Below are 11724 nucleotides of genomic sequence, written 5' to 3'. Positions count from 1 at the left end.
GAAAATTTGCTTTTCTGAATATTTAGAAAAATGTTATACCTCGTTTATATTTCAATGTAAAAGATTAATAAATGCGTCTAATAATAGCAAAAATATGAAATGTAAAATATTTCTTTTTTTATTAATTAAATTTTTCGTAAAATATGAATAAGTTGTGAAGTTATTTTAATATTTTCGATTCATTTAAGATAATTATTCTTATAAAAATGCATAATATCGAGGAAATCTAAAATTTAATTCATTTAGATGCATTACAACTGTGGAATGTTTTCTATAATTTATTTTTCATAATGAAGTTCAATAAAATGAAATAAAACCAAAATTAACCATTTATTTCTTTTACATATAAGTATTTCCTGACCAGACATTTATATAGTTAACAAAAAATAAAGGAAAACAAACAGATTCCACGCAGTTTAACACATACAAGAAATAAAATTTATTTATCATTAAACTTGCTGTACCTCACGGTTTCTTCTGCAATAAATTTTAAATATACTTCTATACGCCTGCTTCATATACATGATGTGTAGTGACCAAGTAAATTTGCTTAACTGAACAAAATCTAAAGATTTTTTTTAGAAAAACCAAACAAGCAATATTTACAAAAAAAAAAACTGGTTTATAAAAAATGTTTGCAAAACATTATTTATAATATTTTCAAATAATTATTTTAAAAAAATAATTAGGTTAATTACAGTAATAAAAACCCATAGTTTTATCTTATCTTGAAAGGAGAGCCTACAAACCTCTAGTAACATGAGAAAGGGAAAAAAAAATCAAGGAAAGATAAGAAGTAGGTTATCTTAGATGGATATCTCTGCCCACCTGCATTGTGGATCATAACAACTGACGTCAATGTAGCTATTTCTATGAAAAATATTCTTTCAACTTTTATCTCCTCAGAAAGAATGCAGTCGTCTTCGCTCGTGTTATGGTTGTGTACATAGTTTATGATCCCAAGAATAACCTTGAAAATGTGGTCTATGTTTGATATGAACAGAGTAAAGGAATGTTAAATAACATTTCAGAATAAAATAAAATAATAATATTACATTTTTTTAACAACTAGCTAATAGAAAACTGTTTTATAACTGAATTTGAAGAGTTAGGAAGAAAAATGGGTAGAAGTCATTTTATAAAAATTGAGTTATTAGCTTCAATTGATTCAGATTGAAAATTTACATTATTTCATGAAGTAAAAATGTCGTAAATTAAACTAAAATAATCAAATTAAATACAGAGAATCTAATATATTTTAGCAATCTAACTGTCTAAAAGAATGTGGGATAATTAAAAATCCACTTAAACCGATAAGTCAAATTAAAAAAAAACAACGATACATGGCTTTTTCAATGATCAAGAAAGTGGGAATAAAACAAATTTGTTTCGTTCACACTATATTTATTCAAAATAAATAATTCTATTTAAAAAAAAAAATAGAATAAAATTAGAACTAATTTGTATTTCAAATAGAATATTTCGAAATAAAAAATAAAATCCACTTTTTGTGTCTTGTATTTAAAGGACGAAAACTAAGTAAAAAATGTATTTCATATTTTGACAATCAAAATAAAAAACACAAAAAAAAAATTGTATTTTAAAATATCAAAATACTAAAACTTATTTTGTATTTTTAGATACAAAATACTAAAAGGTATATTATATAATATTAGGACGATAAAATACAAACTAGTATTTTGTATCACTCATCTTGTATTAAAAATGTATTTGTAACATAATTCATTGTAGTATTTCAGATATAGAGAGAAAAGTACTGAGTACTCCTAAGTATTTTGTATTTATAAATAATTTTCTTACAAAGTACTAAAAGTATTTTGTATTTGAATTACTTACTGAATTTAAAAGGAAATTCTGAATCACAAGACTTGCCCAATTCTGGTTTTGGAGCTTTCAATAATCTGAAAACAAATTTATTTTCGCATACAAAATGAATTGAAACAATAACAAACACCACAAATATCAAACAAATTTAATTTACTGTAACTTCAAGAATATGAAGTTAATTTAAATCCGTAAAAATTGTTGAAGAGGTCTAATATATCAAATTTATATTTTAAAATATTTTTATTTTTGATAAAATTGAAAGTATATGATTTAATTTAATTTTTAAAAAATAGAATTAAAATATAGCTATTATCTATTTCTCAGGCCTATTATATTTATTAATTATAATCAGTCTGTACACATCATTAATTTGTACGAAATGTGTTCTCAAACAGCTAGAGAATTGATGTATCACTTTAACACGCTATTATCTGAGCATGGCAGTTTCACTTACCCTAATGAGTAATTTACATTGAATTAGAACAACTCCTTGACGAATAGAAAGGTTTGAATTTGAAGCAGGGTACCAATCAATTCTGCAATTCGGCCCACGGTATAAATGTTTACAAATGGAGTCCAAGAGGTCTTTTATGTGCAAATTTTTGAAACCTGAAATAAACTTTTCCTTGGTGTCAAAATCTCTCAGTACAGACAGTCATGAGAATAAGTAATGAAATATGATACCCACACGTATGTTGTAATAACTTTCATAAATCAAACTTAATTTTATATTTACTAACTATTCTTATGTTTACTGAATTATACTTACTAAGTATTCTTATGCATACTGTATTATACTTACTAACTATTCTTATTTTTACTAGGTATTCTTATGTATACTGCAGTATACTTACTAACGATTTATATGTTTACTGCATTATACTTACTAACTATTCTTATGTTTACTATATTATATTTACTTAATGATATGTAACTATTCATGAATCAGATTTCATGGTTTTATCCTTATAGCGATTTTTTAATATGTCTTCTTCCAAAGTATCTTTAATTTTGTTTATTTCAAATAATAAACTAACTCACATTGTTAGCACTAAAAAAACACATAAACTATGAAAGAATGTGATAATTAACGTAAGGTGAAATATTTATTCCATGTTGAGAAAAACATTTCTGGAAATAAGACTAGTGAAAAAGGGGTATATATTGTTGGAAAGCCAATGATTTAAAAAAAAAAAAATTATTTTTACATAGGGAGTCGTAGAAGGTAATGAAGAATGACGGAAAATGAGTAAAAAAAACTTCTGTTCTAATAATTCAGCTCGGACGCGTGGTTATCATCCAGTTTTCTTGGAACTGCCGTAAACATTTATTTGTTACAACTCAATAATAATTCATGTAAAAAATAAGCACTATTGTACGACTTGTGCCTTATCCACGCTCATAAATAGGTAGTTTTTTTTAAGAGTACTTGTTTAGATTTTTTTTTTTTATTGTTGATCCCGATAGTGGTAATAATCTTACAATATACTATTTATGACTTCAAGGGAAATTTTCTGAGCTTAAAATTTGTATCTACTGATGAACTACATTTAGTCTATTTCTAATGTTTTCAGACAACAACTCTTTGATCCAGAAAAAATTGTTTTTGCGACAAAATTTGTTTTGCGGTAAACAACAATGTTCAAAGTTTAAAATCAATAAAAATAAGAAATATGATCAAAAATAATCTATACGTTAACTTCTGACAAAAATTTTAAATTCCCATTTAAAAACGTCAAAAATTGGAAACATTGCATTTTTATTAAAGCTTCTCATCTATCCCTTCTCTCTTTCTAGGTCTTGATGAGAACGAACAGTAATATGCACTTTCTGTCTAGTTAACTCAGTTTAAGCTCTGTTTAGTGATAAAGATTAATCTCTTTTCCAAGACCTTTTCCTTTTTGGCATACTGATGCCATAAAAATACATATTACTGTATTTTTGCAAGTTTTTGTGTGATGTGTCTATACCTCAATCGAATAAGTGTAGTACAGTAAAATCCATTGAAGGCGTATATTGATATAAAAATTTAATTTACATTATTTATCCACATAATATATATGCATTATCATATTATTAGATAATATGTCCTCCATATAATATATAATATTATATACGATTATTAAATAATTCTATTTTTAAAAAAGTAAGATAAAATTAGAACTAATTTGTATTTCAATTAAAAAATACTAGATTAAATCCACTTTTTGCGTATTGTATTTAAAGGAAGAAACACTAAGTAAAAAATGTATTTCATATTTTGACAATCACAATAAAAAACACAAAAAAGTATTTTGTATTTAAAAATATCAGAATACTAAAATTTATTTTGTATTTTTAAATACAAAATACTTAAAAGTATATTACGTAATATTTTGAGGATAAAATACAAAATATTATTCATCTTGTATTCAAAATGCATTTGTAACATAATTCATGAGAGCATTTCAGATATAGAGAGAAAAGTACTAAGTACTCATAAGTATTTTGTATTTATAAATAATTTTCTTTCAAAGTTCTAAAAGTATTTTGTATTTGAATTACTTACATAATTTAAAAATAATTCTGAATCACTAGACTTGCCCAATTCAGGTTTTGGCAACTTAAATAAACTGAAAACGAATTTATTTTCGCATACTAAATAAATTGAAACAATAACAAACACCAGAAATATCAATACATACTTCTTATTATTGATAGATTATAATATATTTGAATAACTTATATCTTTTTTTATTTATTTAGTTGATACCAGATCGGCCTGGTGGGCCTTATATGGTTAATGTAAGAGGTACATTTTTTTTTTTAATTGATTATGTGGGTGGGAGGGTATAGTCTCACTCAAAAGGCATCCCTCACTACATACAATGTTATAAATAAAATAAATTTATTGAAATAATAAAATTTTATAGTAATTCTTAATAAAAGATAAACGTAAAGTTACTAACAAAAACGATGACAGTTATGGATTTAACAAAATAAATAATTGAGTACTAATGAGGAAAAAAAAAGAAATAAACATAAAATAAAATTTTAGAGTGACAATAACAGAACTGATAAACAGGATGTCCTGCAGCAGCCTCGGCTTCAATCTTCGGGTTGTGGTTGGGTTTTCCAAGTAGTAGATCACTGCTCCTTTAACTGGCAGTTTAACTTCAACCTTTTTTTTATGTAATCCTCTATAATAACTTATACAGTTATTAAAGAACATTATTATTAGATAAGATTACTTGTTCTTTTCATCACAAGGTACATAAGCAGAAATCAGAACGCTTGCCGGCTGAGAACACATCGATAGCTATCGATTGTACCTGATAGTTCTTAAATGGGAACACACATCCTGTGTCTAATTGTCCCTTCTATAAAAACGGGACAGGTTAAGCCCGTCCCTTTCACCGAGGATCGTAGGACACTATCGGTAGAATACAAATCTCGTTTTAATTAAATCGTAGGCATTCAACAAAATCAAACTAATTCAAGACAATATCTATGGTTGAACCCATTTTTAGACATTAAAATTTAAATAAAAAGGATTTTGCGGATTCGCAAAGATTTATTTATTAATTACGTGAAATGTTGCTCCATCAACTACCTAAAAATATAAAATATTAATGTATGATTTACTTGATTTTTATACAGTTGTAAATAGCTATAAATAAATTATTAGAAAAAAAATTAATATATGAAAAAATGTCACCATTTCGTTGTCGTCCCTATTTTTATGTAACTAACAAAAATCTTCTGGAGGACCTGAGGGCGAGTGTCTCAGAACGTTTGGTTCAGAAGGTTGTGGGTTCGATTCACACCTGGGCTGGACAGTATTTATTTCTTTAGACAGTATTTATGAGAAATGAACCTTGACATTCCCACTCTAGGGCTGTATAGGTCCTCAATGGAGGACTTGAGCCAAAAAAAAAAATCTGAAGTTTTGTTCCTCATCTTTATCTACAAGGATATAGCGAAGATCATCTTCCTTGTATTATTCTTTATGAACATTTTTATAATTTAAAATGCAACGTTTCAAGGTCATTACCACATCTTCAGGAAGGAGAGCTTACATTAATTATGCCGATGAACATTATGAAAAAAAAACATTTTCAGCATAATTAATGTAAGCCATTGGAAGTAAGAACCTTTATGTATTTTACAAAATATCTGCAAAACAGAGCAATGACACTAAAACATTCTATTTTAAACGGTAAAATTCTTAATAATAAATAATTCAACACGGTGGATGATCTCCACTAAACCCTAGTAAATAATATACTTAAATCTTCCAGTCGTATATAATATATTTTAAACATAACAAATATTTATTTAGTGATTACTGAACTAATTAACGAGCAGTAGTTAAATTTATATCTATATATTGAGTGAATCTCCTACACCCGTGTCTTGAATAAATATATTCAATTATTGAACTTTCAAGAATCCTGAAAAAAGCGAAAACATTACCCAGTGTTATTTTTAATTGAATAAAATTGAACATAAATTTTAGTTATCTCTGTTTTTGTTAGAAACTGTATTTTATATCTTTTTGTTAATTTATTTCTTTATTATTTTTGGCTTTAATCAATTTATAATATCTTATATAAACATTTGATAACATAATTTAATTCAATGAGGAGATAACTTGAACGTGAATATGAAATATATTTACTAGGAAATTAATAGAAGAACCCAAAATCAAAGCCTTATGCCTCTCTTGGCAAAGTGACTTGCCGATTCAGACTCCATCTGGAAAAATATGTGATCAGATATGTGCAGGCAAGAGGAAGCACATCGAACGTCAAGAAACAAAAGACACCAAATAAAGACATTATATGGATATTAACAGTAATTGTATCTTTTGGTTTACTATTTTTAGTTTACTTGTATTTGATTTTTATTAGAAGTTAATCAACTTATGGTTTATAATATGATATATAGTTTTATTTTATTTTTTCTATTTTTACTTTATACATTCTGCTGTTTTTATCTAATTACATCCATAATTTTAATAATCCTTATGATAGTTTATAAATTAATTTTTATTTTGAAAATTTTGTAAAACCTTCAGTTTTTCATATTCATTATTTTGAATTGGGATATATTTATTCGATTTAGCCCTGCATGAAACGGATAGCAATAGAGCAAAAAATTACACAATTACACAGAGCAAAAAATAAAATCATTTGAGATCAAAAATAGCTGATGTTAATGTACATCGACTTCGGAACATCTCCATTAATTCATTCAACTATGATATATAATATATATATATATATATATATATATATCATAGTTGAATGAATTAATGGAGATGTTCCGAAGTTGATGTACAAAAGGCAGGGCAAAATTAAAAGCTGTCAATAAGTCTCTACAAGATTTACTAGAAGAAACTATTCTTTGAAGTAGAATTCTGCATATATAGAAAATATTGATGATATTTTTCTACAAGAATATGCGATCCAAAACTTTTTCTTTTTTCTAGAAAGATTATGAGCGTTATGTATACGTATTGCATATATATTAGAAACATAACTTAAGAAAATAAAATGCCATAGTTCTTTTTCTCGACCGAAAATAATTAGAATTTGGTTCAGTAGGTTTAAGAAACGTATAGATTTTTTTTTTTGTTGGCCAGTAAATATTAATACTAGATCTTCTTCTATATATATAAAGAAATCACGCTCTCTTTGATTAAATTAAAACTTCCGTGTCTAGAAAATCAACAATTATCATTTCTTAGTTGCCCTAGGGTAATAGAAAATGATAATTTTAATTATACTTGGGCACCTATAATGAAGATGGGCTATGTATAATGATAAGGCAGTCAGCTATTACTTACTAATAGCTGAAGATGACCACATCTTATGACAAGTTTATAATAGAAAATTGCTACCCTAGCCTCTTCGGGCGAATCAGAGCGGCATTCCTCTATCATAGGGAGAGCTAGGTATCATTGACTTTTCAATTCACTATCTGTTCCCGAATCGTCCAGTTATTTATGAGGTTATTTTATTTATAGTTTTATGAGAGATCATGAAATGGAAATCAGATTGGTCATCCTTAGTTCATTAACCCTTTTGTTTTTCTGAATTGAATTCATGTCAGTATCAGTGATATTGCAACAACTATTCATTCTAGGAAGATGAAGCAAATCTAAAATTTTTATTTAGTTATTTTTATTTAGTATTTTCCATCTATAATAAAATATTTTAATTTTCCAATGACATTATTTAAACTTCTCACTCAATTGTGGCAATGATTATATCGAAACTATATTGTCAATAAAATCCCGATTTTTTAACTTAATGTTGATATTGATTCTAATTGTTTGTAACTTCATTACTGAAATGTTTTACAACAAATAGATTTTTCAAAGTTCCCAACTTTTTGAAAAACGTCTCTCAAAAGAAAAAATCTCTACAAAATGCTAAATCTGAACAGAGATATTTAATTTATCTGTAGAGATATTTATTATTATCGTAAATAATCCAGTAGAAATAAATTGATACTATATAAAGCAGTATTAATAGCCATCTTAACTTGTGTCTGCCCCATACGAAGCTTTACTAGGTTAAACAACATAAAGAAATACAAATATTTCAAAACAAATGCCTCAAAATTGTAAATACCTATCCATACACACTAGAATATCTAAAATGCAACCTGAATTAAATATGGACAAGATACAGGATTACATATATAAACTGACACATAATTTCTACCAATCTTGCCTTAACTCATTAAATCACAAAAATCGGAAATTACACTAAAACTACAACCCATAGGTATAAACACCAAAGAATCAAACATAGATTAATGAAAATATATATGCATTTTGCAATGATATGTATTTCCTGTTGATGATATGTATTTTATTCTATTCATTGTTACGTATTTTATTTTAATATGATAATTTTTTTTTTGTTCAGCTTTTTTTTAACCAAAATGTAAAATAAAGTAATTATATACATTATGTAAAATTTAATTATTATTCCGGCCCTTACCATACTGGTTAATATCTAAAAAAGATTCTGTAGATAACATTTCATTGTCAAAAGAATTCTTATCGGTTTTTAAGGACGGATTCTACCCTGTTTTTAAGGACGTATAAACCGAAAAAAAATAATAATAATTTTTCCAATTTCTAGAAAAAATCCACTGCATTTTAAAACATTAAACATTTCTTGTCACAATGAGGCGAAAATCTCAAAAATGATATTTTGGACTACGCGTAAAAGATAGGACAAAACTCCGGTATTTTTTATGTTAATCTGTTATATGTTATTTAATCCCTAAAAATTCCATCCAGCTATTTAGTTAACAAGAATGGTTTGAGCAGGAAAAAATAAATACTCTAATCCATCTCATCTGTATGGTGGCAGTGTTCCAACATAAGATCCTCAGAGAACATACATGTTTGTGATCTGGCGAGCAGGTGGGCTTACCCTTTATACATCATAACCATCGCGCCAAATCCTGAATCATAACCAGCCTTTTAATACCAGCACCACACGGCAGCTATAAAACATAGGGTGACAGATCCGTGTTATCCACATTACCTTCTACTTACTTTGACACACACTCAACACAGGAATAGTTTCTGTTGATCCCTTTTCGAAATTTTGGCTCATTTTACATTAATCCTGAAGGATGACAACCTATGATAGTAACATTTGTGATCGGATTTGAACTTTATATCATTGAACATATATTGAATATATCCTACATTACATACAGAGAATAAAAAAAGAGCTTCTGCATTTATAAAACTGCTTACTAACATTCTTCTTTTTTTTTTACATTAAATTCTGTTTAAAGCCTAGTTTTATTTTATATCGCTTTCGACAAAAAATTACAATTTAAAGGTATCAGTTATATCACTATGTTTTAAAGTAAAGTTATAAATGATAACAATTTTTGGAATTAGAAGGTCGAATAAAATAGTTTAATTTTTCCTAAAATCATGTTTACCAAAATGCAAAGATAAAAAACTATACTAGTAATTTAATATTTTTTCTTAGTTAATATTAGTTTCTATACATTTTTTAATAGAAAAAACATAGGTTATTTTTATTTATTTATTTTTTTACAAAAGCATTACAGTTAAATTTGAGAGCTATTTAACCTTTGAAAAATAATAAATGTCAACTTTTCGTTTAAAAAGTACCAATTAAAGAGGTTTTGTTTTCTTGCTTGATTTTGGTTAACTTTTAAAAAGATTCTTAATTTCATAGTCATATTGTTTTTTCTCTTATAGCTAGAAAACTAAGGATTTTTCGGAGACAGAAATTTCAACAAAATGTATAAACTACATTTTATTTTGAGTAATCGGCTACGACAGTAGAGAGCATTATGGAAGTTATCAAGAAATCGAAGATTCAGGTGGGTACAAATTTATTAGTAAAGATATATGGTTTCCCTAATTGATTTTGTTTTATAGGTTTATTTTGATTGTGCTTATTTGACTCTGACATAATAGCCAGCAAAGTTTAAAAAAAAAAAATGAGCGTGTGAAACTAAAATTAAGGTATGAAAATTATACTTAATAATGTTTTATGATACTATTAATAATTAGTTATAATTAAAGCTGTGATATTAATAAAGTGTCCAGACACAATGACCAGATTGGCTGCAACTTTGAACATGCGATATGATTAATAAAATTTTGAGACTTTTTTGTTATTATTAATATTGATAAATTATTTGTTTATTAGTTTTATCCAAGACTATGAGTTAATGGTAAGTTGAAGACTGAAGTTGAATAAAATATCAATTTTGAATCTTCTCAAAGTAACCCCAAACTAGTTTTAATATTTACTTACTACACCATGACCTACATATCCCTTTTGTCCTTGACCTCATACCAACCAAATTCTCAAAATTCCATATAAACCTTTCCAACCATCCTAATCCTTTGGTTCAAACCTTATCTAGTTCCACCCATCCCTACGATCCACCTCGAAGGTTGAAACGGCAGTGGCCAAGAGACTTATTAAAATAAAAATGTACAATTGGAGTTCTGGCAATGGTCAGATTCTCCACTCAAGTTGAGTGTTTGCGGCTTTAGCGCGCTTGCTCAGCCTCCACTGGCTTATTACCAGTGATGCGGCGAGAGGGATGCGCTGGGATCTTTTGAACTCTTACACGTGGGGGATAGAGTGGGCTCAGGGAACCTCAGGTCGATTGTGTTAATATTGTATATATTATTTTATCATTATGTTACTTTATTTATTTATTTTTCATACAGATAGTTTGATTATGTTCATTTTGTTTATCCTTCTGTTTGTATATATTTTAAAAAAGTATTTTTTTTATTTTATTTTAGTATGTATGAGATCATTCATCACTATTACCTATTGCCCACAACTGTGTGCATCTATCAATAAATAAAAAAGTATTAAAAAAATATATATATATATTTACTTAATCCATATTTTCTGAAGATAGGCTTATCCCTAAACACTTCCACTGAGAAGATAATCCTTATCGAGTAGATTGACTTCAGCAAGTGGTCTCCATACCAAGCGACCTATCTTCTGCTAGCTAAGACCTCCTTATCGCCACAGATACCGACTCTAAAACAGTTTCCTTATCTCCCTGGCGCTAATGAAGATAACATTCTTCCCGAGATAACCGGAGAGAGATTGCCTCAAATACAAGGAACTTGGTAATAAATAATAACTAATTGATAGGAGGCTGTACCGAGAACTTAGTGGGGACGTTAGATTCCGAACTGGCAGGCTATTGATCTTCTTTTGTTATAGATGGATTTAGTTCATGAAGCAGATGAACAACGAAAAATATCAGAATTAGTTATAACTAACATTTATGCCATTAATGAGGTCATCTTGTATATACAGGTCTCGGAATCTCTCGTCATAACAG

General features: G+C 27.4%; 1 long non-coding RNA gene across 1 annotated transcript; it reads right to left on the bottom strand.

Moving 5' to 3' along the window:
* Window positions 1-747: 747 nt before the first annotated feature.
* Window positions 748-11724, bottom strand: LOC106679309 (uncharacterized). Its single transcript, XR_001342935.2, has 4 exons — window positions 11263-11724; window positions 2303-2457; window positions 1858-1922; window positions 748-970 (listed from the first exon to the last, which is right to left on the bottom strand). It is a non-coding gene; the product is annotated as an uncharacterized lncRNA (long non-coding RNA).

The sequence above is a fragment of the Halyomorpha halys genome, unplaced genomic scaffold (assembly GCF_000696795.3).
Source record: "Halyomorpha halys isolate HHAL.00 unplaced genomic scaffold, Hhal_1.1 Scaffold194.1, whole genome shotgun sequence".
Lineage (NCBI taxonomy): Eukaryota > Metazoa > Arthropoda > Insecta > Hemiptera > Pentatomidae > Halyomorpha > Halyomorpha halys.
This window is presented reverse-complemented; position numbering and strand designations above follow the sequence as displayed.